The sequence below is a fragment of the Sus scrofa genome, chromosome 9 (assembly GCF_054392235.1).
Source record: "Sus scrofa isolate SSC_HxYL_T2T_F1_AM1 chromosome 9, Sscrofa_HxYL_maternal_Yorkshire_Landrace_v2.0, whole genome shotgun sequence".
NCBI lineage: Eukaryota > Metazoa > Chordata > Mammalia > Artiodactyla > Suidae > Sus > Sus scrofa.
In genome coordinates, this window is record NC_139391.1 from 46,846,712 (window position 1) to 46,873,180 (window position 26,469).

The 26,469-nt window shown below is 49.0% G+C and overlaps 1 long non-coding RNA gene across 1 annotated transcript in view; it reads left to right on the forward strand.

Annotated features, from left to right (window-relative positions):
* The window catches only part of LOC102161637 (uncharacterized), a 43,344-nt gene extending 33,975 nt beyond the window's left edge, over window positions 1–9,369 (forward strand). The window contains exons 8-9 of the long non-coding RNA XR_014816730.1: window positions 57–117; window positions 7,329–9,369. This is a non-coding gene — a long non-coding RNA (uncharacterized LOC102161637). The remainder of the gene's footprint in view (window positions 1–56; window positions 118–7,328) is intronic.
* The last annotated feature ends 17,100 nt before the right edge of the window (window positions 9,370–26,469 follow it).

Sequence of the window (26,469 nt, forward strand, 5' to 3'; positions counted from 1 at the left end):
AATTTTCATGCCTCATTTCTCCCGTGGTTCCCGCTGTCCATATTTTACCGCAGCAGCAGAAGAGAAAGGAGCGATGGATCACTTGGCCACTGTCCTCACCATCACTTAAGGAGCAGGGTGCGTGTGGGTGCAAGGGTGTGGATGCGTGTGCGTGTGTGATGGGGGGGGGACAGGTGAGGTGGTCACTGTGGAGGTGAAGGGGTTCGCCTCTTGAGGGACAGGTCTCTTTGGCCAAGGCAGGATGATGTAAGGTCGGCAGGACCCAGCAGCACAAGAGTGTAGGCAGGGCTGGGACCCGTCGGAGGGAGGGGGAGGGGCCTGGAGGGGAGAGGGCTCTGGGGGCATCGAGTCCATTGCCAGCCTCCCCAAGGTGAAGAGAGGAAAGGACATTCACGAGAGTCAGCGAGAGTTTCCTCTCCACTCCCCTAAACTAACAGCCTGAGACGAATGATTGGGTGGGGCGAGAGAGCAGGAGAGGGGCACGTGGAGAGGGCCAGAGGAAGGTATGGAGAGACCGAAGGACAAAGACAAGGTGGGCACCTGGGGAGGGGAGAAAACAGACAGAGAGAAGGAAGTGAAAGGGTGAGCAGGGCCCCCGTCTGACGTCTGTTCCAGGGAGAGTGTTAGAATCAAAGGACGTGGGCTAAAAGCAGCGAGGATGGAGGCTAGATATCTGGAAGGACTTTCAGGTCCCAGGGCTCTTAGACCTTCTCACCGTGAGGCAGAGTGAAGGCAGCCTGAGACCAGAGATGCACGAAGGATTGCTTGGGAAGCACAGCCAACAAGCGTTAGGAGATTCAGGAGGAGTTCCCGCTCTGGCGCAGTGGGTTAAAGAATCTGGCGTTGCTGTAGTTGCAGCATAGTTTGCAGCTGTGGCTTGGGTTTCATCCCTGGTGTGGGAACTTCCATATGCCATGAGTGCAGCCAAAAAAAAAAAAAAATTAGGAGACTCAGTGTCCGATGCAGGGTATCAAGGTGAGCCATTCTAGAGCCAAGGGGGGAAAGGTCATCATCCAGAGTCATGGATGAGAAAGAGGGAGCCTGCAAAGTAGCAAATGAAGGGCCCTGGGGGACAGAGCCACTGATGCTGCTGCTTCTTGGAGGCCCTGGAGTGCGGTTCCTGGAGTTGGCCCCTAGTGGTTTGGGCCAACTTTCTTGGAATAAGAGGAGGGATGAGCTGGCCTCTGTAGGGTCCGTCTTGGTTTGCCAGCTCCTGCTCCCTTCTGTGGAGGCAGAGATGTATTCCATGAAGCAGGGTCCTAAGGTGCTCTCTGGCGACTGGGTGTCACTAGGCAAGACCTCCCAGTGGGTCCCCAGCTCAGCTTCATCCCCTCCATTCGGCCTTGGATCTCTCCCCCAAATTCCTAATAAGTGACCAGCTGCCCACTGGTTACCTCCATGTGGGTGTCTAGGAGCCTCTCAAACCTGATGCGTCCTCAACCAAGCTGACCTCCCGCACTGCCTGCCTATGGACGTGTTTGGCCTGCAACCTTCCCTGTATCAGCAATGGCACCCCGTTCCCTGTCAATGGCATCTCCATCCTTCCCGCTGCTCAGACCAGAAATCTATGGGGTCATCCTTGGCTCTTCTCTCTTTCAGTCTTTTAACATAACATTCAGATTATTCTGTCTTTTTTTTTTTTTTTTTTTTTTTTTGTCTTTTTAGGGCTGCACCCATGGCACCCGGAGGTTCCCAGGCTAGGGGTCCAATCGGAGATGTTGCTGCTGGCCTTCGAGAGAGGCACAGCAACTCGGGATCCGAGTCGTGTCTGCAGCCTACACCACAGCTCACAGCAAAGCTGGGTCCCTAACCCACCGAGCGAGGCCAGGGATCAAACCCGCATCCTTATGGTTCCTAGTCGGATTTGTTTCCGAGGAGCCAGGATGGGCGCTCCAACATTCAGATTATTCTAAATGTACCTCCTACCACCTCTGTGACTGCCACCCAGGTCCAAGCCCTCACCTTCTCTTGTCTCGATTATCACAGGAACTCTCTGCTGTCCTTCTGTGGCCTGTAAGGTTTGTCACAGTCTAGTCCCTCCCCATGGTCTCGGATTGTGTCTCTTTCTCACTCAAACCCTGAGAGCTATGCCTGTCTCTCTGCGGTTTCCTGAGCGAGCTAGGCCTGCTTCACGTCAGGGCCTTTGATTCTGTGTCTTATTCATTCCTTTCCTTCAGCACTTGGCTCAGTTCACCTTCTCAGTGAGATAGTCCCTGAACACTCTTTTTAAAATACTGCTCCCTGGAGTTCCCGTCGTGGCTCAGCGGAAACGAATCTGACTAGCTTCGTTCCTGAGGACGCAGGTTCGATCCCTGGTCTTGAGTGGTGGGTTAAGGATCCGGGGTTGCCATGAGCTGTGCTGTAGGTCGCAGATGCGGCCCAGATCTGGCTGGCTGTGGCTGTGGTGTAGGCTGGCAGCTACAACTCCAATTCGACACCTAGCTTGGGAACCTCCGTATGCTGTAGGTGCGGCCCTAAAAAGACAAAAAAAAAAAAAAAAAAAAAATACTGCTCCCTTCCCCAATTCTCTCTCTGTCTCTGTCTCTTGTCCAGGTCTATTCCCCCCACACCCCTGAAGTACTCTTCACTTTCTAGCAAGCCGCAAAATTACTTATTGTTGTTTATTGTCTGCCTCCACCCACTCGAATATTAGCTCCATAAAGGCAGAGAGCTACCCAGTTAGTTCAGTGCTTTATCCCCAGCACACAGAGCAGGGCCTGGCACAGTGGCCATCCCGTTGGAGGTTTCCCTAATAAATGTTGATTGCATGGGAAGCCTCCCCTTCTGCCCATAGATTAGCTGCTATGGTAACTGCCCACCCGATGGAAAAAACTGGACACTGGACAAAATATAGGAAACCACTACTTTCAGACAGCAGGCAATGGGTAGCTCAGTGGTCCCTCAGAGCCAGAAACAGCCCCACTCACCGCGTCAGTTGACTGCCCTGGAGAAAGTTTCCAGGCCGAGGCAAAGGAGCGGGGAATCCCAAGCAGAGCCTGGAGTTGAGTAGATAAGACAGGAATTGAGGCTGAGGAGGCCAGACCTGTGGGCAGGACCCTGGAGAGAGAGTTGCTGAATGGGGAAGTTCTGGAGATCTGTAGAAGGGCCTCAAAACTTGGGCCGAACACTGATTTACACACAAGTGAGGTGAAGCACCACAAGATCTTAGGGAAAGAAGTGCCAGAAAGCAGAAGACTGAACAATTCCTGGAGCCCGCACTGGGCTGGGAATGGTTCAGATTCCCACCAGTGGGTGTGGAGAGAGCTGTCATTTATGTACACGGTGCATTGCCTGGAGTCCTCAGAAAGATGTTACCTTAGCCCGGGACCAAAGGGTGCCCTGGACCTGTCCTAACAGAGCTTAAAAGCAAGACTTAAAAGGGTCACAGTGATTCCTTAAAACAGAGCCAGAACAAAATTCAGCACTCTTCAACGAAATCTAGAACCCCGTGTAAAATTCGTAATATATGTCATCAAATAAAAAATAAAAAAAAAGGTCAGTCACGCAAAAAAGCAGAAAGATAGGACCTAGAACCAGAAGCAAAATCAATCCACAGAAATGGACCCCCAAACGAGAAAGATGTTGGAATTGGCAGACAAGGATATTAGAGCACTGGTTATAAATAGGCGCCATGTGCTCAGAAGTGTAGAGGAAAAGGTGAACACAGGAGGAGGAAAATGCGAGATTAACAAATGACCTTATAAAGATGAAAACAGAATATCCAAAATGGAAATTACTCTTGAACAAATAAATGATTTTCTTTCTGCCTCTGCCACTACCCAAGCCATTTGGAGGATAGAGGAATTTTTCCCCTTAAAGCTCATTCTCCCAGTAGCCAGCACTGGCCCCTTCTGTGAGGGTCCTACTTCTCAGTTCTCCAGGGTCTGGAGAAACAGGTTTCTTTTGTATTTGGCCCCCAAATGCAATCCGGATTTCAGGTAGCCGGATTGCAGAGCTCTTTAGAGTCTTATTTCCGCGGATGTTTCCTGAATTCCCTCCTGGGCCCCCTGACGTGAGCACGCCTCCTCCTGTCCAGCTCCTTAGTGAACCTCTCCTCTCCACCAGCCTCCCTTCATCCAACAGGTAGGGATGGAGCTCCTGTGATGGGCTCATGGCTCTGCCTTGTGGTGCTCCAAGTCTGTCCAGGTAGGCACAAGGTAAGGAAGAAAGTGACAAGTCTCGCGAGATCAGTGGGGTTATATAAAGCACTCAGGAAGAGAGAAAACTTCTCTTGGAGGTCAGGAAAGGCTCACGGAGGAGGTGGCATTTCTGCTGGGTTTTGAAAGATGGATAAGGTTTGGGCTGCTGGGGATGAAGGGCCTGGTATTCTAGGCCAAGCTGGGTGTCCTCTTGAAGTCCCTCCCTCTGTGTTCCCTTGCTGAGCCCAGATGCTCTCCCCTTCTCTCAGGGTTCTCGTCAGCCCCTGGGTGGGGCTTTGCTGTTGAGAGTGGATCCTGCACCAGCAGGATGGGCAGCCTCGGAACTCAATGGTGCTTCACCTCCTTGGGCTCCAACCAGATGGAACGGGGCCCCAGATGGGCAGTTTGTGGGAAGAGTGTTTCCAGGACAGGTTCAGAGCCCAGTCTTGAGGGAGCAGGTTTGAGCCAAGACTGGATGACTCAGTCTCTCTGGCCCTTGGCCTCCTTTCAGCTGCTCCCCAATGCCCAGGTCAGTGCCCTGACAGCTGCCAGCTCTGCCGTGAGGCAACCCTGCCTAGTGTGGGGGCATCTGAGCATCTCGTTTCCCATCTCACCTCTCCCTTCCCCCACCCTCTCCACCTTCTCCACTCTGCGAAACCATTGGTTCCTAAAAAGGGCACAGTTTTTTACAGGCTGCTTCCCATACATCACCTGATCCTCAAGGTCATTTTAGGGCATGGCAGGCATGTGCAAATGCGCAGGGCTGGGGGTGGCAGTGCAGGTGCCCCTCCTTTGCGCATGTTTGGGATAGATAAGGAAGAGCTTGTTAGTGACAATGATGTCACTGCACGAAGCCCGAGGCGAGAGGACTGGGGTTAGAGGTTCCCCAAAGTGGGAGGTTTGAGCAAGGTGAGTGGGGAGCTCAGATACAGGCTTCGAGGTGACATATGTGCCCCTCCTCACCTCTCACCTTCCTGGGTCAGCCACCTCCCCTGGAATGGCCTCCACCTGTCACCCAGGCCAGCTGTTCCTCCTCTTCCTCCCTCACACCAGGGTGGAGAGGTGGTGTCAGCAGAGAGGCTGCTGGGAGTCTGGGTGAGCTCCCCACCCCCACGAAGCCTCAAGCCCCAGGCTGGGCAGTGCTGCCTGTGTCCCTGGGCACCAGGTGAGCGCAGGCTGGGGAACTCTTAGAAGAGGGCGCCGCAGTTGGGGGCGGCTCTGAGTCCTGACTTTGGTGCCAGATGGAGCCAGGCCTGAATTCCATCTCCACTAACTTTGCGCCCCAGGCAAGTTAACCTCCAACCTCTGGTTTCCTTGCCTTCTGTGTAGACTGGAGATAACCGTACTCCCACCTTCCAGTGGGGCATGCTGGGCACTGAGTAAATGCAAGTGTTATTATGATGTTTGTTTCTCTTGCTGGCGGACTTGCTGAGGAAACGGAGGCTGTACCCACACAGCCCTGTCCCGGCTTCTCACTCCAGCTGCTTTCAAAGAGGCCCCAGCTTCCTGGCTCTTGTTCTGGATCTTTGTCTGACAACAGCCCCCAGAGGAACCCACTGCATCCTTAATTGCAAATCTCTCGCTTGGCAAAGCCATCAGCACCTAATGTCCCATGTCATTGCTGGTTCTCTGCCTGCAGACACCTCACTCCTGGGGGCTGCTCAGCCACCTAGGACAACTCCATCTGGCCAGGAATGGCCATAGCGGCTGGGGGGGGGGGGGCGTTGGTGGGGGGGAGGGGCAGGGCCAGAACCTTCCAATGACACATGGGTGACAATTTGCTCACAAATAATTGAACGCCAGAGGGTGAAGGCCTCTGTGACTCTATCCCTGGTCCTTTCTACCGCTTTGGACCTTCATCTCTTCCTCTTCTCGAAACCACAGAGGTACCTCTGATCTACCCCAAAGCCTTGTCCATCTCCTTGCCACAGGCAACCCTTAGACTCAGGGTGAAACTGAGGGCCCCCCCCACTAGCCCCACCCTAACTTGGCTCTGATACCTGTGTGGAATTTTTAAAGGGGGTCCAGCAAAAAGTCAGGGCTGGGGAAGATGAGCTTGGAGGAAGATTCAGAACCAAGCGGAGACTGGGATCAAGGGAAGGCTTATCCCAGGTGCCCAAACTCCCATCCCCGGGGTCCCAGGGCAGGGCTGCTCTCCTGGGCTGGCACCTATAAAGACCCCTCCCTGCCCCAGCATCCAGGGAGCACTCAGGGCTCAGGGAACAGTTTCCTCAGGGGTTCACCTGCAAGACTGGCCTGAGGTGGCTTTGGCTGCCCCCCAGGATGGGTTGGACAGTCAGTGGGCAGCTCGGCCAGCTTGCTCAGTCGCCAATTCAGGGTGACAGACTTTGTTCAAAGGAAGCCCAGGGCCTCCCCACATGTGAGAAAGAGTTTGGAAAGACCCCAGGGGAGGGGGACCCTCCCAGTGCCGTCATCGTCCCCCCCACCCACTTCTCCTGGCCGTGTTCCTGCCACCACCCCTCCCAGGCTCCAGGGGATGTGTCTCTTTTACCTTGAGCCCAGGAAGAGACACAAACCCTTTTGCTGGTTCCTCTCCGCATTGCTGGGATCTGCTGGCATTTTCACAAAGGACTTCCATAAATACTGAGGGAGAACAAAAGGGAAGTAATTACAGAAAATACAAACACCATGAAAACAGTCAAGTTTCTAAAGTACAGGTTTCCCAGCCTCAGATAACCACCCTGGAGCCCAAGAAGCTGGCCTGCCTTCCCACAGGCCCCGGGCCAGGCTCCAGCCCTCACAGACTGGCTTGCTGTGGCACAGCTTGGCTCCCTTGGGGCCAGGGGCCCAGACCGAGCCCGCACCCCTCATTCCTGCTCGAGGATTTGCCTCAGCCATAGCTGTGGTGTCTGACACACCAGGTGGAGGCTTCGGCTCCCTTGAGGGCACCTGCTGAGACAGGCAAGCCCGCATCCCCACCCCCAGGCCTGTCCCAAGCACATCTGGCTGTGGAATTAGTTACTGGCTGACTCCCGGTGGCCTCTGAGCCGACCTGCTCACACACAATAGAGGGCATGCTGCAGCCTTTGTTCAGTGCAACCAGACCCCTTGGCCTGAGGCGGATCAGACTAGAACAGGTGCTTGAGCCAAGCCGAGATGCTCAGGATTCTGTCTCTGGGCTATTGGGATTGGGTCTCTCCATGCTCTTCTTTATCTCTCCCCCTGCAGGTTCGGGAGCCCTGAGTGGCCACCTTGGATTTGGAGGTCCGCCCAGGTGTGCGGAGAAGAAGCTGAGGACGAGACAGGGGTGTGGGTGCGAGATGGGGAGCGGGTGCAGGAGCCCCTGTCCTTGGTGTCCTTGACTGAGTCTTGACTGCATTCCTGCTCTGTACCACACTCCTGTGTCCCTTTTGTAAACTTCCCCTTTTATTCAAATGCTGGCCCAAGTGGATTCTATAACTTGCAGTCCCCGAGTCCCAGCCACACCTGTAACTGGGACAAACACAAGAGTGCCGTCGGGGCCGTAGAGGACCCAGGTGGCCCGGTGCAGGGACCCGCTGGAGGAACTAAGTCCCTGGGAAGACATGAGTGTCATGGAGCATCGACCTTTTTCAACGTATTGGGGGTGGGGAGCCTGGGAGCTCTGCATGGGGCCAGGCTAGCAAAGGGGACCCCCTTTGGAATTCGGTTTGCTCCTTACAATCAACATCTACTGGTCGGAGAATGGGCCTCTTATTTCCTTCTAGGGGTCCATCTCCTGGCCAGCCCCCTGCCCACCACTCCTGCCGCATGGGTTGTTGGGGAGAGGGGTATAATGCACAGACTAGGAGTTTGAGGCCCAGCTCAGCCACGGAAGAGCTCTGTCACTTAGATGAGTGACTTCACCTCCCTGGGTCTTGTTTTCCTCCCTCAACATGGTAACCACGACCCCTTTGTACTTTGCAGGTTCCTCCAAGCGATCCCCTCCCTTCCCCGTCCTTCCTCCTCCACCCCTGTCTTCTCCTGCTCAGTACTTGCCTTCCCCTCCTGACTCCACCCAGTGCAGCACCTTCCACCCCCTCTTTCTGAGGTTCAGGGCCATCGTGTGCCATCACTTATGTCTAGGGCTTGAGTCTTTTGTTTGGTTGAGATGCTTGTTCAGTCTGCCCCATTAGACACAGGGACTCCCTGAAGGTGGGATCCTATCGCCTCCCTCTCTCTAGACCCTCCTCCTGCGTGTAGAGGGCAGAGCCCAGAGAGGGTGCCTGGGGGCAGCCTGCCCAGCCAGACCTGTCCACCTGCTCTTTCCTTTCCTTCCCTGGCAGAGAGGACGTTCGAGAATCTACTTTCTAAACTAAGCCAGAGTTGCAGTGTCCCCTAGTCTCTCCTGAAGGGCAGCCCCTTGAGGAGAGATTCTTCCCCATGAGCCCACCCTTCTCACTCCCCGTACCCTTCTCTGGGCAGGGGAGTGGGAGGTGGGTGGTGCGCATCACCTGACCCAGCCTGGGTGACCCCCTTGCAGCTGGCTCTCTCCTTCCTCTCCCACTGCCTGGCACGGACCGGGAGTGCCTTTCTCCCTCCCATCGCTGTCATCCGTAGTACCCGCCCCCCTCGCCTCTCGCAGCTTTTCTGTTCCCATCCTGGCTTGTCTCCCCCCAAGGCAGCTGGGAGCAGGGCGCCTTCGATTTCTCTATTCAGTCTGAGGCGTAGCAATTTTCTGCTCTCCCGTAATTAGGGGAATTTTAAGCAAACTCCCCGACGGATGATTACAGCAGGTTCAATCCCAGCTCCTTTGATCAGGGAAGAATGAAGACGTTGTTGGAATATTCCTCGACCTGCCGGCCAGACAGGCTGGGAGGCAGCAGTCTGGCTCTCGGGCTCCCCCTGGAGGGCTCTGGACTTTCATCCCTGGAGTCTGAGTGTCCCTGGGCACTGGAGGGTCCCCAGGGGGAGGACTGGGTTCAAATGCTGCTTTGTTAAGTATTATCCGAGATGTGGCTTCTCTGGCTTTGGGCTAACATCTGGGCTCAAAGTAGGGTTGGGGCTGGAGACTTAAGTGCAAAAGCAAATTAGAGTCACCTGGATTGTGATCTCCAAGGACTGGTGTGAATGGCTGTGCAGGCACTGTGTTCCCTAGGAGATGTCATTCCGGAGGTGGCCCAAGTGAGCGGGGATTCCTAGGGTTGTGCTGTGTCCAACCTGCACAACACACTTGGTAACTGGAACCTGCCTGTAGGAAGTTTGAATGACTCTATTTTTTGACAATATCAGAAGAAATGATTCCTCCTTAGAGTTGAAAGGGCTTCTTTTCTTTATTTCGTCTATTTCCCCAACTCTTTCGTGCCTGCCAAAGGCAGTGAGGAATAACGGGAAGAACGTGGCCTTTGGAGCAGCCTGACTAGAGACTGAATTCTAGCTTGGCTATTTCCTGGCTGTGTGACTTTGGGTTTGTTAATGAACCTCTCTAAGCTTTAATTCCTGTCTTAAAGGATTATGTTGAGGATCCAATAAGAAATGGATTACAACACTGCTTGGCTTATAATTGGTGCTCGGCAAATATGATTCCCTTTTTCCTTTCCCTGCCCGCCTCATATATTTGGAAAATCATCATCCTGCAGGGCAAGCCCCCTTCTCCTCAGTCTGTGCCCTCCCAGGCCTGTGGACCCCCAAAGCTATGCCAGAGAGAGGACTGGGTGGTTTCATAGACTATTAATGTCTCTGGCATTCCTGACCAGGGAATGGTTAATTCCATAGGTTAATTCGGCCATATTTCAGCATAATTATGGTGGTATATTCCTACACTAATTAAGTGGCTTTAAACCATCTCCTCCACGCAGCTCCGTGAATCGTAATTAAGCCTTACCGCCAAGTGCCCCTGCCAGCCACGGAGCCCCGCACACAGCCCGCTCCGCCCGCTCTCAGTCTCAGGAGAGGATGCGCTGGAACCGTGGCTTTGAAAAGAACTTATTTTCCTGGGATCATGTCAGGATGATTCCCAGTGCATATTGGATGAGGCTTTGTATGGTTCCTCTTTTTTTTCCTTTTTTTTTTCACAAGGAAAGAGATGAAGAGAAACACAGTGTTGATACGGGTTTATCTTCGTCTCCTGGCTGTTCTGTTGAGTAGATTTGAATAGATTCCCAGGGGATGCAGGTGGGGGTGTGAGAGGGGATGGTGGCGAGCTCGGTGCACGGGTGCGTGTGCCAGGCTGCTGGGAGTGAGCGCGAGGCTGTGTGTCACAGCTGTTGTTCACTGAGACCGAGCTAACATCAGCTCGGTCCACAGCTACCTGTGAAGGAAGACGGCCGCACCAGGAGACACCTGTTTGAGCTGGTGGGTGGACCTCCTGGCTCCTGACTGCTCTGTTCTCGATGTGCCCTGGAAGGTGAGCAGGGCCCATCCTTTTGGCCACTGTCAGGGTTAGCTCGAGTCATGGTGGGGGTGGGATTGCCACTGTTGTCAGAAGATTCAGTTTTGCATCTTGTTTCCACCGCTTGCTGACTGTGACCTTGAGAAAGTCCTCTGGTTTCCTGAGCCTCAGTTTCCTTATCTGGAAAATGAGAAGAAGACCAGCTCTCTCATAGGACTGCTCAGAAATGGAATAAGATGATAGGGTGGTGCCAAGGACCCGTCATTGAAGGTAGCAATTGCAAGCTGATTTTCCGGCTGTGGAGCAGGGCTGCCTGGACAGAGCCACATCTTTCTGGGGTTCTGAGGCTCTGAGGTTCTTATTTGCCAGATGGCTCTTGAGCCTCTGGTCTGCCTGTGTTCACAGAGGCCATGGAGGATCCAGGACCTCAGGTGCAGTGGCACAAGTGTTCACCAGGGGAGCCACCAGAACTTGAGTTTTCTCCTGCGTGACCGGTGTTGCATCAGCTTCTATTACGGGAGCTTGGCGAGGCCTCTGTGGGTCATGGCAGCAAGTGGAGTTGGACACAAGATGCATGGAAATGTTTATACTCTGGAAACCTCGATCTTTGAAACGCTTGGCCTCTCGTTCTCCTCTGCCTGCCTCCCTGACCTCATACCGCGCCATCTCCCCACCCTGCTTCCTGTGGTCCAGCCTCCCCCACCCCAGCTGCCTTTCAGGGGCCAGCCGCTCAGGCAGCAAAAGGCAAAGGGAGCACTTGTCCTCTCTCTGTCTCTCGCTGTGGAGTGATGGCCCTAGGCATTTTGAGTAAGACACTAATCAAATAAAGACAGGTGACAATACGGCAGCATCTTCTGTGAAGGCCAGAGAGACACTTGACTGTCCTCAGCAAGAGGATGGGGAACTGGGGGGATGGGAAGGATGCAGCATTTTTTTAACCTGGTGTCACACACACAGCCCCGGGCTCCTCTGACAAGAGAACACCCTATGAAGATGCAGATAAGCTGAACTGGAAAACTGACTAGCAAGAAAGGAGGCCCTGGCTCTCTGCTCGCTGCAGAGGGAGTGAGAGTGGAGCGAGGCTTCCCCCAAACATGATGCATGGGTAGAGGGGATGTGCTTTGTTCTCCCCGTGAGGGAGGGCCATCCTGGGCTGGGGGGAATGAGAGGCCGGGGGCGGGGGGCGGGGGGGAGGCGCCCAGTTGCATTGACATGGAGAGGAGGGGTGGTTTTCTCAGGAGAGACATAGGCCAGATCCAAGGTGAACATCCTATATTTGCACTCAGAGAGGGAAGAGAGCATGGAGAAGCAGGGCCCAGTGCATTGCAGTGTGAGTGGGCTGGTGGCCATTCAGTGCCTGCATAGCTCTGCTGGCGACATAAGCAAAGCCTGTTAGGGATCCCGGTTGAGGGAGGAAGAGGAGGAGGAGGAAGACCTCTGCTGGAGGGAGGGGGAGGTTGGGCAGGAGAGGGGGGCAGCAGGCAGTGGGGGAGGAGGTCATACTTGCAGGGAACAGAATCTGGAGCCCCGGGGCCCGGCCTAAGGAGACACTCCCTGGCCATGACCCTTACACTGCTCTTGTCAGGGAGGCTTGCATAACAAGGATATTTAAACACTTCACGTGTGCCCATGTGTGAACACACATCTGGGCACACACACCCATGTGAACACGCACGCTTTCATGTGAGATGGAAGAAGACGGTTCAGGCTGGACCACTGATTCAAGGTCACAGCGTAGCCTTTGGTATGTAACTGTTCCTTGCTGAGCCTCAGTTTTCTCATCTATACAATGGGAATGAATACTCCCTTCTCTGCTGACCTCCAAGAGTTGCCATGGTCATGGGACAGAAGAAAGGGCAGGAAATCTCTGCAGACTGGAAAATCTCTTGGCAGTGAGGCCCAGGGAGTATCATGATGTCATCTTACCCAAGCCTCTCCTGACCAGGGAGGGACAGGCACCATGGTAGCTTCCCATGCCTCTGCTACCAGCAGCCGGCAGAGCCAAGGTGCCTGGGAAGGGACTGGCCATAGCTCTGTCCACTTGAGCATAGCCCTTTCTAGCCCCGGGGCAGGTGTGGGCCTCCTCTGTCTGAAGGGATGTGGGAGACAAGCAGGAAAAGACCCAAGGACACGGCAGTTCCGCCACCCAGAGGGAGCAGGAGAAACAAACCAGGAGCACTGGGCGAGCTCTGGTTATGGCCTCTCCCCTCAGTGGTGCGCAGGGCCTGGGGCGCCCTCTCGATGGGGAACCCATGGAAGTGGTGGGCTCAGGTCAGGTTGGGGAGCCCTGATTTTCCTTGTGTGTATTGAGCTTGTAGGATTGGGAAGGGGGATAAGGTTAAACCTGTACAAGATCATGGCCAAAAGGAACCTGTGGTTAGTGAGGAGCCTGGGGTTTTTCTCTAGATTCTTTTTTTTAGGGCTGCACCCACAGCATATGGAAGTTCCCAGATTAGGGGTTGAATCAGCGCTGTAACCACCAGCCTATGCCATAGCCACAGCAACGCAGGATCCAAGCTGCATCTGCCACCTACACCACAGCTCATGGAAATGCTGCATCCTTTAACCCACTGAGTGAGTCCAGGGATGGAACCCTTGTCCTCATGGATACTAGTTGGGTTTGTTACCGTTGAGCCACAACAGGAAGTCCTTTCTAGATTTTTAATGGAAGGAGGTCTTTTGAAATCCTTCCCCCAACCCTGTACTGTTGGAGGGAGAGAGATGGGGACCATCAGAGAGAAAAGCCCCTTTCAAGGAGCAAGCTGTCCACTGCATAGGAAAGTTCCCAGACCATGTGCCCTCCAAGCTCCAGATGCCCTGGTCATTGTGGGCTAACATCCAGATAGGCTCTGAGAGTTGAGCATTAGCAGAAGGGAGAGAGGCAGAGAGAAAGATGAGCCCTTCTCCTCCATCCCATTTCATCCTTGTTGAGAACACAGGGGTTCTGGGGCCACACAGACTCAGATTAGATCCTGACTCTACCATATTCTAGAGCCCTGAGACTCAGAGTCCCCATCTGTGCAGTGTGGATCGCAGTAATATGTACACTGTATGCATGTTGTGTAAATTAAACACGATGACATAGAAGATGCTAAGTGAAGTGTCCGGCACATGATAAATTCTGAATTAATGTTGACTCTGACTCCCACCACTGTTAGGGAAAGATCCCCTGTTTTATACTGCAGCTTCGCCTGGCCTATCCTAATTTCCAGGAGTGGTAAATGCCACACACACACACACATTTATATATAAATTAAACATGATAAAGTGGAGTGGCCAGAGGGCTGACTATTTTAGGTGGTGTCCAGGGATGGTCTCTTTGAGGAGGTAGTGTTTGAACTGAGACTTGAATCATGAGAGGAAGTCATCAATACAAACATCGGCAGGGACAGGAAGGATGAGAAAGAGAAGGACATTCTGGCGCAGGGAACAGCAAGGGGAAGAACCCTGTGAGGGGAGCACACCTGGCATGCGGAGTGGCTGGAGCAGAATTTTAAGCAAGGAAGAGAGCAGTGAGTGTGTTGGAGAAATAATTATGACCAAGTGCCTCCAAGACCCAGGACAGGGTCTGGCACAGAGCAGAAAGGAATAAATGTTCTTGAATGAGTGAGTGAATGAAGGGTCCTGGGAACGGGGATCCTAGAAATGGACTCTTCCCGACATCTCCAGCAGCAGTGGCAGAGGGACCAGCTGGGATGGAGACTTGGCTGTGGAGAACATTCATTTCAACTAAACCCAACTCTGTGGAATATGAGGATAAGCAGGGGTCAAGGATCTCTTCCAGGGATAGTGTGAGCTAACTGAAAATACACATATTGGTCTCGGGTCTGGGTTCCTGGCACTGAGCTCCTAAGACCCTTGTGGTTTCCTAAGTGATAAGAGTAATGGGAACATCTTTTTTCTAATATTTGGTCTTTGATCCGGTTCCTGACACCAAGGTCCTAAATCTCCTGTAATTTCCTAAGCGACAGGGGTGTCCTTTGTTTTATGAGGTGATTCTGGGTGGGCTCCCAGATGACTCCTGCATGGGGATGGTCACCAGAAAGACCAAGCCATGATTAGAAGCTTGGAATTTTCGGTTCCCCCACCCTGCTTCTCTAGAGAGGGGTGAGGGGCTGGAAATAGAGTTAACTGATCATGCCTATTTGAGGATGCTTCCATAAAAATCCCCCAAGTGTGGGCTTTGGAGAGCTTCCAGATTGGCGAACACATCCACATACCAGGAGGATGAGACATCCCAGCTCCACTGAGACAGAAGCTCCTGCGTTCAGGACTCTCCCAGACCTTGCATGATGTATCTCTCCATCTGGCTGTTCATCTGTATCCTTTATCATATCCTTTAATAAACTAATAAATATGAATAAGTGTTTCCCTGAACTCTGTGAGCCACTCTAGCAAATTAACCAGATGTGAGGAAGGGGGTGTGGGAACCTCTGATTTGTAGCCAGCTTGGACAGAAGTTGTGTCCAACTTCTGATGGGCTTTTGAAATGGGGGGTGGGCTTGTGGGACTGGGCCCTTAACCTGTGGGAAGTGACACTATCTCTGTTTAGATGGTGTCAGAACTGAGTGAAACTGCAGGACACTCAACTGGTGTTGCAGAATTGCTTGGTGTGGGGATCACCTACTCATCTGGTGTCAGAAATGTTGTGAGTGAGGTAATAGTGGGAGAGTGAAAGAGACACTGGGGGGAAAACAGTTTTTTTTCAATTCAGATAGGAAGAAAGACTATGGGAAATTAAGAGACACAGGATAGAAATACAAGCACTAATAAATGTCTGTCTTGAGTCTCTGGAAAAGATAAAAGAGTTAATAGAAGAAAGAAAATATTGAAAGAAACAGTGACTTAACTTTTTCCAAAATTAAAGGAACATATAAGCCTTCAGACAGAAAGGGTTAAGAGAGTGCTGAACTAAACAGAGAAGAGAAAAGTCTCGTACACAGATGCATTAAGGAGAAGTCTGAGAGCATCAGAAACACAGAGAAAACTTCCATAGAGAAAAAGCAGGTCACCTACAAATAAGTAGAATCAGAGTGACAATGGGGTGACAATCAAATTATATCTATAAACAGTTGAATTTTATATACAGCTAAATATTTATTTAACAGTGAAGGCAAAATAAAGATATCCTCAGGCATAAAGATGTATGCAGAATATATTCCAGTAACAAAAAAAAGAAAGTGATTTTTTCTTATATAAGAAAAATAAGATTGAAAAAGAATTGATTAAATTTTATTGTTACCTGAATAAATGATAAATATATATTAAATCTGGCATTAAAATCCAGACAATGTCATCCATGATAGCAGTCAGGAAAGACAAGATGTAGGAAGAGACCAAAAGAATAGCCAAAATATCTTACATGTCTGAAAAATAAAAACATACTACCAGAGAGCCTTTGGACTAACGAGAAAGTCTTAAGGAAAATTATGAATTACTTAGAATTGAATGTCAAGAAAAGCTCTGTATGTCAAGACTTATGTACTACAAATAAAGCAGTACCAAGAGGAAAATTTATAGCTTTAAACACATCCATCAGAAAACAAGAAAGACTGAGAACAATGAGCTATGTATTCAAATCTGGAGGGAAAAAACAATAGAGAAATCCCAAATGAACACGAAGGAAATAATAAGGATTAGAGCAGATATCAGTGAAATAAAGAACAATACTAGGAGTAGCCAAAACAATACAAATGACTTTAAAAAAAACCAAAATTTTTTGGAAAAGACTCATAAAATAAACATTAAGAAACAAGAGAGAAGTTTTTCAAATTAGCAAACTATAGAATTAAGCAGGAGATAGAACTAAGATTTTAAAATATAAAATATTAGAACAGCTATATGTGTAATACAACAATATACATTTGAAAACTTTGGTGAAAGACACATATTTCTGGAAAATATATAATGCTGAAATTGGCACAAGATAAATAGAATACTTGAAGACTAACCAAAATGACAAATTAAAAATCACCCTGCTACCACAAAAACCTTGGGATATTTTATAAGTTTTTCTAGCTAAATTCTACTGAAATTTTGAGGAATAAATAATTAGTATCTGACACAAATTGTTCCAAAAATAGAAAAGCTAGAAAGATGTCCAGATCATTTCATGATCTTGATATAACTTAGCATGAACCTGACACCAAAAAGAAAAGAACATTAGAAGAAAAGGAAATTTTAGACCACTTTTAAGAATATAGATGTAAAAGAAACCTCATTAAAGATCAATGGAATCTAATACTGTATTAAAAATCAATGCATCTTATTCAAATAATGGAATATTAAATAATATTTTAAAAAGCTAACTACCGCTATACATAACAGTCTATATTTGAATGAAAAGCCAGATACATAAGACTACTCTATGTATCATTTCTGAGAATTTCAAGACAGGCAAAATCAATCTATAGAGAGAGAGAGTTCAGAAGAGTCATTACCTTGGGGGGTGAGCAGTTAGCAATACAGACAGTTGGGGGAATGAGAGAGTCAGTGCCATGCTGGAAATATTCATTGGCTTGGTTTGAGTGGTATTTAAATGGATGTATACATATGTAAAAATTTGTCAAGCTGTACATCTAAGATTACTTTACTGAATGTAGGTTATGCTGCAATGAATTAAAAAAGCACTTTGGATGGGAAAAATTTATCTCAGCAGTTTGAAAATAGTTCACTATTAGAAAGTCTATCAATATAATTTATCACTTTAAAGCAGGAGTTGGAAACTTTCTTGGAAAGGGTGAGATAATAAACATTTTAGGCTTTATGGGCTAGAGAGTGTCTGTCTTATAACTCTGCCACTGCGAGGTGAAAGCAGTCATAGACAATATGTAAATGAACGGACAAGGCTGCATTTCAATTAAACTTTATTTCATTAGTAAATAATTTTTAAAAACTCTCAGGAAAATAGGAACTTGTCTAACTTGATAGAGACTAGCCAACCAAATCCTTTGGTAAACATCATACCTAAATAAGAAACCTTTGATATATTCCTTTTAATGTCCACTATTGCTGACATTCTGTTCAGCAAAATACTGAAGGTCTTGACCAATGCAATAAGCTAGGAGAAAGAAATTAAAAATATAACTACTTGAAAGAAAGAGATAAAATAATTACTATTAGCAGATAATATGATAATTGAATGAGAAAACTCAAAGGAGTCAACAGACAACTTTTCAAACTAATAAGAGAGTTTAGCTAAGTTGCTAGATCTAAATCAATGTAGACATTTGAATATAGAAAGCATTAATATCATTGACAATATCTAGAGTACGAATCCAGTTTTGAGGGCAGAAGTTTATGCAATTTGGGGAGCCCTCTTTAAGAGAAATAAAATCACACATCCAAAATTAGGTATAAAATAAATATTTGTTTAGAATAAGAAATCACTGGAGTTCCCGTCATGGCTCAGTGGTTAAAGAATTCGACTAGGAACCATGGGGTTCCTGGTTCGATCCCTGGCCTTGCTCAGTGGGTTGGGGATCCAGCGTTGCCGCGAGCTGTGGTGTAGGTTGCAGACACAGCTCAGATCCCAAGTTGCTGTGGCTGTGGTGTAGGCCGGCAGCTACAGCTCCCATTCGACCCCAGCCTGGGAACCTCCATATGCCGCAAGAGCAGCCCAAGAAATGGCAAAAAGACAAAAAAAAAAAAAAAAAAAAAAAAAAAAAAAAAAAAGAAAGAAAGAAAAGAAAAGAAAAAGAAATCACAACTAACTGAAAAAAAACAAAGACAAAAAACCCCCGAACAGCACAATGAATGGCACAAACAGAAAAGCAATATATTATTTAAGAAATTAATTAACCACCTCACTTAGAGCTCTGCACCTTTATATCTAGATGTCTGAGAAGTCAAGATGGTGGCTAGAAGAAATTCCATGAATTCTTGGAAGCCATTCTAGTCATGCCTAGCAATGAGTTAACCATACATGGAAGTGACTGTGACCATGTGACTACACCCCATAAATCCCAAATTAGATGTATCCCCAGCTCACATTTCCTTTAGCTGGCCGGCCTCACCCCCCACCCCAAATACTTGTGATCATTCCAATTCTGCCCAACAGTAGGGGAGGTGCAGTGGAGAGGAGGCTGGAATGGAAAGAGACAGCAGACTTTACCATCTGCGGGTAAAATACTCTACTTTCACAATCTGACAATAACATGGTCACATTTCTAGGTCCCTTCCAGGACCGTGGAGAGGACAGTAGACTAGTCTCTTATAATAGCAATGAAAACCACAAAGGCCCTAGGGATGAACAACAAAGGCACAAGACCACGAAGGGAAAAAAACATTAAACTTTACTAAAGCCATTAAGAGAAAGACTTAAATAAAAAGAAATACTATATCCATATTTGGAATGACTTAATCTTGGGAAGATGTCTATTAGCCCCAAATTAATTTCCACATCAATTAAATTCCAGTAGGAATTTTAGAGAATTAAAAAATTGATTATAAAATTTATGTAGAAGAATTGAACCCCACAAATAATTAATCCAATTAAAACAGAATCAACAAAGAGGCAACATTTGTTCTGCTGACAACCAAACTGATTACAATAAAAGTATAATAACAAAAGCACGATGTTATTGGCATAGGAACAGACAAATAAGATAAAAGAACAGAGAAGGGACCAAGACCAGATCTAGACATACATAAACAAACTAAATGAATGAAAACAAGTCTAAATAAGCAAACCTACAAGGGAACTTAGTATGATAGAGGTAGCATCACAAGTTAGTGAGAATGATGAATTATTATTAAAGGGTACTGGGAAAAAATGACTCGGTTTTTGGAAATTGAGTTAGATTCCTACTCAATACTGTGTTTAAAAAAAATCTAAAAGGAGATAGATCTAAATGTAAAAGGTAAAATTATAAACACAAAGAGATGAAAAAGTTTTAAAAATAGCTATAAACTTCACAGTCAGCATTTCTTAGAAAAGATTTTTTAAAAAACCCCAAACATAAGGCAGAAAATAAATGGAGATGATCACATCAACTTTAGAGATTTCTGTTTTTTAAAAAACAGTATAAACAAAATTAACAGAGAGGTAACAGACTGGGATATTTTTAGAAGTCTAAAGCCGACAAAGGTTTAATACGCAGCTTATACAAATAACTGCAAGCCCATAAGAAAAACACAAGGATCTAGTAGAAAAAAGGGAAGAGGCTATAAATGGGCCCTTCATAGAAGTGGCCCCTTGAAGAGCTAATAACTCTCCAAAGAGTAGCTGAACCTCTTTGAACAAATTAAAATAAGGTACCATTTTACCCCTGGCATGGGTGAAAATGAGAAAGTTGGAATCATATCAAGTACTAGTGAGGAGGTGGGGAAGAGAAGCCCCCAGCCCCTGTTGGTGGGAAGAGTGAGCTGTGCACAGAGGAATCAGGCTGCCCTTAGCACTGAGGGTCCACCTGCCCTCATGAGCCCTACCCTGGTGGATGAACGGCCTCAAGGAGTCTCGACCCCAGGACACGTGCACAAGGAAGCACCGGTTGTGATAGTGGAGCTCTGAGCCTGCCTGGTGTCCTTCACTGAGGATGGTATGTAAAATGTGGCAGTGGCATGTGACAGGATGCCACTCAGCAGTCAGAAGTAATGACCTGCATCTCTGTTCAGCAACTTGGGAAGATCTCGCAGGCAACCCAGAGAAAAAAAATGTCAGAGGAGAAAGAAGTGATGGTTTAAACCATTTACATAGATTTCAAAATACAGACAACACTAAGTGTTTAAAGGGTGCCCATATATCTAAATAAACAAAACCCCAAGCATTAGAATGGAAGGACATTTAACTCAGGTTTGACACAGGAGATGTAGTGATGCAGCTGCCCACAAAGGTAGTGGGTCTGATACTGACTCCCCAGGAATGTTTGCCACAGAGACCCCTTTGCCACTTACCTGGTGAACTGTCTGCTTTGCATGCGACTTGGCCCCGAGAGCAAGCTAAGTTTAATGGCTGCTTTAAAGGCCACATCAAGTATCTTCATGTCAAAATAAATTCATCAAGATGTCACTTACCCTCCCAGAAATAAGCTAAAATGCCCTGTTCCAGTAAGACCCCTGGGCCATGGAGGGCTGACCTTATCTTCCGTGAGTCCTCTGCCCTGTGCATCTCTGTGCTGTTAAAGTGGCTCATTGTAAGTGGGAACTTGGGTCTTTCTGGGGAGCTACATTTGGAGCCAGGGCTTGGGGTCTAGGGCCCCCGGTCTCATTAGCCTCCTCTTGGCCTCACTTTGCTGATACTGCTGCCTCTCTGGTTGCATTTAAAAGCAAAAAGCAAAAAGGAAAATAAATAAGATCAGGAAAAAAAAAAAAAAGCTAAAGGATTACTTAATAAAACAGTAGAGATCAAAACAGTAAAAACAGTCAGCTCTGGTTAAAAGACAAAAAGCTTAACTGAATGGGACCATAAAAGGCCAAGTGAGGTCTTTTGTCTAAATTAAAAATAACTATGCCATAAAGGAGGGAGCCTGAGGTTCTGAGAAGGAGGCTTCCAGAGGCTACGGCCCAGAGCCAGGCACAGGGAGTGCTCCCATCTGCCCCCGCTTAGGTTCTGGCCCCACCTGATGGGACAGGACTGATGGAGTCTTTCCCACCTGGGTCTACAGTTCGGGAGGCACCCTCCCTGGCTTAGTTTATTATCCTGTTCTGCTGGCCTTCTCCTGAGGGGTCCCCCGCCCCTTCCTCCCTTCTGCCCTCCTCCCCACTGTGCCTGCCTGCCAGCAGGGCGGGGAGGAGTCACAACCCATGGGCTCCAGTCTCAGTTCTGTCCCCTACCAGCCTTGGGATCTGGGCAAATAGTTGAGTCTCAACTTCCTCATCTCTCGAAAGGGGGCACCCACAAACCCTGGCCCTCCCTCCCTTCCAGGCCTCCTGTGAAAACATGGACCCCAAGCAAAGTTGAGGAACTTTTCTAACATATATATGTTTTGTCTTTTTAGGGCTGTACCCGTGGCATATGGAGATTCCCAGGCTAGGGGTCCAGTCGGAGCTATAACTGCCTGCCTACACCACAGTCACAGCAATGCCGGATCCAAGCCATGTCTGCGACCTACACCACAGCTCACGGGAACCCCGGATCCTTAACCCACTGAGCGAGGCCAGGGATCGACCTGCACCCTCATGGACCCTAGTGGGGTTCGTTACCACTGAGCCATTATGGGAACTCCCTGAGAGACTTTTCTGACGGAGGCTCAGCTCAGGACCCTCTCCCCTGTGAAGTCTTGTGTCAGTATTTCCACCCAGACTTAGAAAGTGCGCCCCGTTATCCTTCAACCTGAGCACCGTTAACACCCAAGATATTCCCTCCACGCTTGGAAGATCGTGGAAGTTAGTAGCTGGTGCTTCATAGATTTTGACTGATTAAAATGTCTTGCATTCTTGCGGTCCCGCCTCTCCAACCAGATTGAAACGCTCTAAAATAGAAACCTCTTCTTTCTCCCCGCCTTCTTCCATTTATTCTCTCTGGAGCATCTACTCTGTTCTGAGTCCTGTTTTAGGTCTAGGAGATACTGGACAGACACAGACTGCCTTCAGAAAGCCTGCATTCTGGGTTAGTGGAGGAGGAAGGAGGCAGTTAAAACAACGAAAGCAACAAACAGCAAAACTAACTACTGATGCTGAAAAGTGCAAAGGACACAAAACAGAGACAGAGACAAGCTGCTAGAGGAGGGCTCTGTTTAGGCAAGGGGACCCGGGCAGGCCTCTCTCTGGGGAGGGGACGAAAAGGCGGTGGAAGACCAAGGACCAGGAAGAGCTGGCTGGCGCCACAGCGTGGAGCCTGGAGAGAGGGTTCAAGGGAGAAGGCCATGCCTGCAGAGCCCTCCCCAACCCCCCTCTCCCCAGGTTCAAAGTAAGGAAGATTAGCCTATGGGACTGGAGCAGATCTTAAAGGGACTGAAGCAGGAGGGGCAGGCAGGAGGCCCGTGCAGTTTGAAAGGGAATCAGGAACCATTCATATGCAGGTCCTCATGGGCCCAAAGCGGGTGAGGACTTTTCTTTCAGGGCAATGGGGAAGCTGCGCAGGGTTTTTTTTTTTTTTTTTTTTTAATTTTCCCACTGTACAGCAAGGGGGTCAGGTTATCCTTACATGTATACATTACAATTACATTTTTCCCCCAGCCTTTCTTCTGTTGCAACGTGAGTATCTAGACAAAGTTCTCAATGCTATTCAGCAGGATCTCCTTGTAAATCTATTCCAAGTTGTGTCTGATAAGCCCAAGCTCCCGATCCCTCCCACTCCCTCCCCCTCCCATCAGGCAGCCACAAGTCTCTTCTCCAAGTCCCTGATTTTCTTTTCTGAGGAGATGTTCATTTGTGCTGGATATTAGATTCCAGTTATAAGTGATATCATATGGTATTTGTCTTTGTCTTTCTGACTCATTTCACTCAGTATGAGATTCTCTAGTTCCATCCATGTTGCTGCAAATGGCATTATGTCATTCTTTTTTATGGCTGAGTAGTATTCCATTGTGTATATATACCACGTCTTCCGAATCCAATCATCTGTCGATGGACATTTGGGTTGTTTCCATGTCTTGGCTATTGTGAATAGGGCTGCAATGAACATGCGGGTGCACGTGTCTCTTTTAAGTAGAGTTTTGTCCGGATCAGCTGATTTCTCTACAGAAACACCACAGGCCAGGAGGGAATGGCAAGAGATATTTAAAGTGCTAAAAGGAAAAAATATGCAACCTAGAATACTCTATCCAGCAAGAATATCATTTAAAATAGAAGGGGAAAAAAATTTTTTTTCCAACAAACAAAAACTTAAAGAATGCGCAGGGGTTTTAAGCAGGAGAAAGATGTGATCCCAGAGGATCTCTGGGACCGAAGAGGATGCTAAACCTGCTGTGAAGATGGTGGGCCACTCTATAGGACCGAAGACCTGCCTGAAGATGGAGCGAGGCTCTTAAATACTGAAGAGACATCAGCCAGATGTCATGGGCAGGAGAACTTGTTTGCCAGATCCAGATTTGAACAAACCAACTGTAGAAAGTCATCATTGAGGCAACTGGGGAAATTTGCCCATAGACTGATTATTAAATATTCTTAAGGAACCATTGCTAATTATGTTAGGTGTGTTAAAAGTATTGCAATTAGGTTAAAGGGAAGTAAGTCCTTATCTGTTAGAGATACCTATGGAGGTATTTACAGGTGAAATAAAATGTCTGAGATTTGCTTTAAAATACTTCGGAAGGAGTTCCCGTGGTGGTGCAGTGGTTAACGAATCCGACTAGGAACCATGAGGTTGCGGGTTTGATCCCTGCCCTTGCTCAGCGGGTTAAAGATCCGGCGTTGCCGTGAGCTGTGGTGTAGGTCGCAGACGCGGCTTGGATCCAGCGTTGCTGTGGCTCTGGCGTAGGCCGGTGGCTGCAGCTCCAATTGGACCCCTAGCCTGGGAACCTCCATATGCCGCGAGAGCGGCCCAAGAAATAGCAAAAAAAAAAAATACTTCGGAGGAGTTCCCATCATGGCTCAGTGGTTAACGAATCTGACTAGCATCCATGAGGTTGAGGGTTCTATCCCTGGCCTTGCTCAGTGGGTTAAGGATCTGGCGTTGCTGTGAGCTGTGGTGGAGGTCGCAGATGAGGCTCAGATCTGACATTGCTGTAGCTGTGGTGTAGGCCAGCGGCTACAGCTCTGATTTGATCCCTAGCCTGGGAATCTCCATGTGTGGCCCTAGAAAGAAAAAGCAAAAAAAAAAAAAAAACCAGCCAAAAAAAAAAAAGCAAAAGTACTTCAGAAAAAAATATATGTGGGGATAAAAATGAAATGAAATTAACAAAGTGTTGATAAGTTTTGAAGCTGGGTGGTGGTACATGGGGTTCATTATATCAACTTCTGAAATTTCTATAATAAAAAGTCAAAAAAAATTTTTTTAAGTTCCCTGGCTTGCTGAGATGTGGCGTGCAGAGCCCGGGCACCTGGTCCAAGTGAGTGTGGGTCTCTCTGAGGGCCAAGGACATCGGCCTGGAAGATAGCACATTTGGGGCACCTCATGGGGGTGATTGGGAAGGAATTAATAGGGAACCAGCTGTGGACATTTAACTCACTGCCCTGGGCGTGGGCCAGCCTTCCCCCAGCCAAGGGGTTTGCCTTGAGCTATGGAGGCAGACAGACCTGGGGCCATTTCCGAGTTGGTCAATTGCTTTCTTTTCCTTGGGCAGAACTGCTCAGTTTTTCTTATCTGTAAAATGGGAATAGTTACAGAACCTTTCTCATTTGGGTTGTTGCTAGTATTAAATAAAAGAGTTCGTGCAAATCTTCAAGCTCAGTGCGAGGCAATGGTTACTGTTCAATTCCTGGTGGCCATTGTGGGCATAGCACAGACTGGGTGGAGGCACAGCCTGGCTGGATTCTGGAGGCTTCTTTGGGGGATAGTCTCCAGTGTTTAGAAAGCTGAGGCCAAACAGGACACAAGCCATCCTGTCCTTACACGCACCTTGCCTCTGGCTCCCGTTCACGCACCTGCACCTGCACACACACACAGACACCCTCCCCGGGGCCTTCTTCTGGCCTGGCCTGAGCAGGTCTGGAATGTGACCTGCAGGAAGGACTGGGGATCGTCCTCCCCAGAGGACCCAGAAGACCCAACGGGGTGAAGCTCAGAGGGAGCAGGGCTGTGTGGCCCATGGGAAGCTGGGTACCTGGTGGCCCATGTGGGAGTGAGGGTAGCAGCAAGGGGTAGTGGCAGGGTGGAGGAGGCAGGGTAGTGAGAAGGGGGTTGGATTGCAGCCTGGGCCCTGCAGGAGCAGCCGGAGGAAGGGCCTGGCTGGGAAGTCTATGAATATCTTGGAGAACAGCAAGGAAAGTGTTGAGAAACCTATAAGCAGTGTGAAAACAAGGCCTGTTTACAGTGCTGGAGCTGCTTATCTGGAACAGCCAAGGGCTAGATGGCCTCACGGGCCCCTTGCTGCCCCCAGCTCCTGCCTGGCCCCAGGTGGCAGCCCGTTTTCTCTTTGTGGTGGAGCCAGGGAAATGCAAGCCAGCCTGGCCTCCTGGGACCCTTGGTCTCCGTTCTGGTTTTTAATCTGAGAGCCATTTGGCCTCTAGGACCAAGCAGGGAACACTTGATCAGGAGAAACAGGTCCCTAGGGTGTGATAGGAGGATTAGTCCTCACCTGCCCAGTTAGCAATTCTCTTACAGGGAAAATAATTGCAGGATCCTTTGCCAGAGAGCCGCAGGGAAGTGCGGAGGGCTGAGCCCTCGTGGTAAGGAGGGAGGGGGAGAGAAGGGTGGGGGGCAGAAGACGCTTCTGGGCCTCAGGTCTGGGGGAGGTGCAGGTCTGCAGAGAGAAGTTTGGGGTGCTGGCCACCCCAGCTCCCAGGAAGAAAGGCAGGGAGGCAGGGCAGAGAGGATCAGAGGCACCCCCCCTTGCCCTCCCTTCCCCCCATGGCAGATGCAGAGACAACAGGCCGCTAATTCAATTCTGTCTCCATCACCAGGATGGCACTTTTAATCAAATCCTAAATTGAGTGGCAGGAGGGGGAGAGGAGACCCATTCGGTCTATACTTGCTCTATTCCAGAGAGCAATCTGGGGAGTCACTAATCCTGCCCACATCACATTAACACCAATAAAACACCCCCATGGCTCCTACTCTTCAAATGTCAACATTTATTAACTCCAGAGCCCTGTGCCAACTTCCAAGCAGCCTCCCTTGGAGGGCAGGCCTGGCCGAAGAGCAGGGGGCTGCACCCCATCCTGGGGTCACCACTGTCCCCTGCTCTTGGTTCTGCCCCAGGCCCTGGGGGTCAGGGCTGGGAAGAGGGCTCAGAGCCAGCAAAGTCTCAGGAATATCCCCCCAGCAGAAACTTGGAGACACCTGTTTCCCTTTTTCATCTCTCTCTTTTTGTTTTTCTTTTTAAGGCCGCACCTGCAGCATATGGACGTTCCCAGGCTAGGGGTCGAATCAGAGCTGCAGCTATTGGCCTACACCACAGCCAGAGCAACACCAGATCCGAGCCGCATCTGCAACTTACACCACAGCTCAGGGCAACTCTGGAGTCTTAACGCACTGAG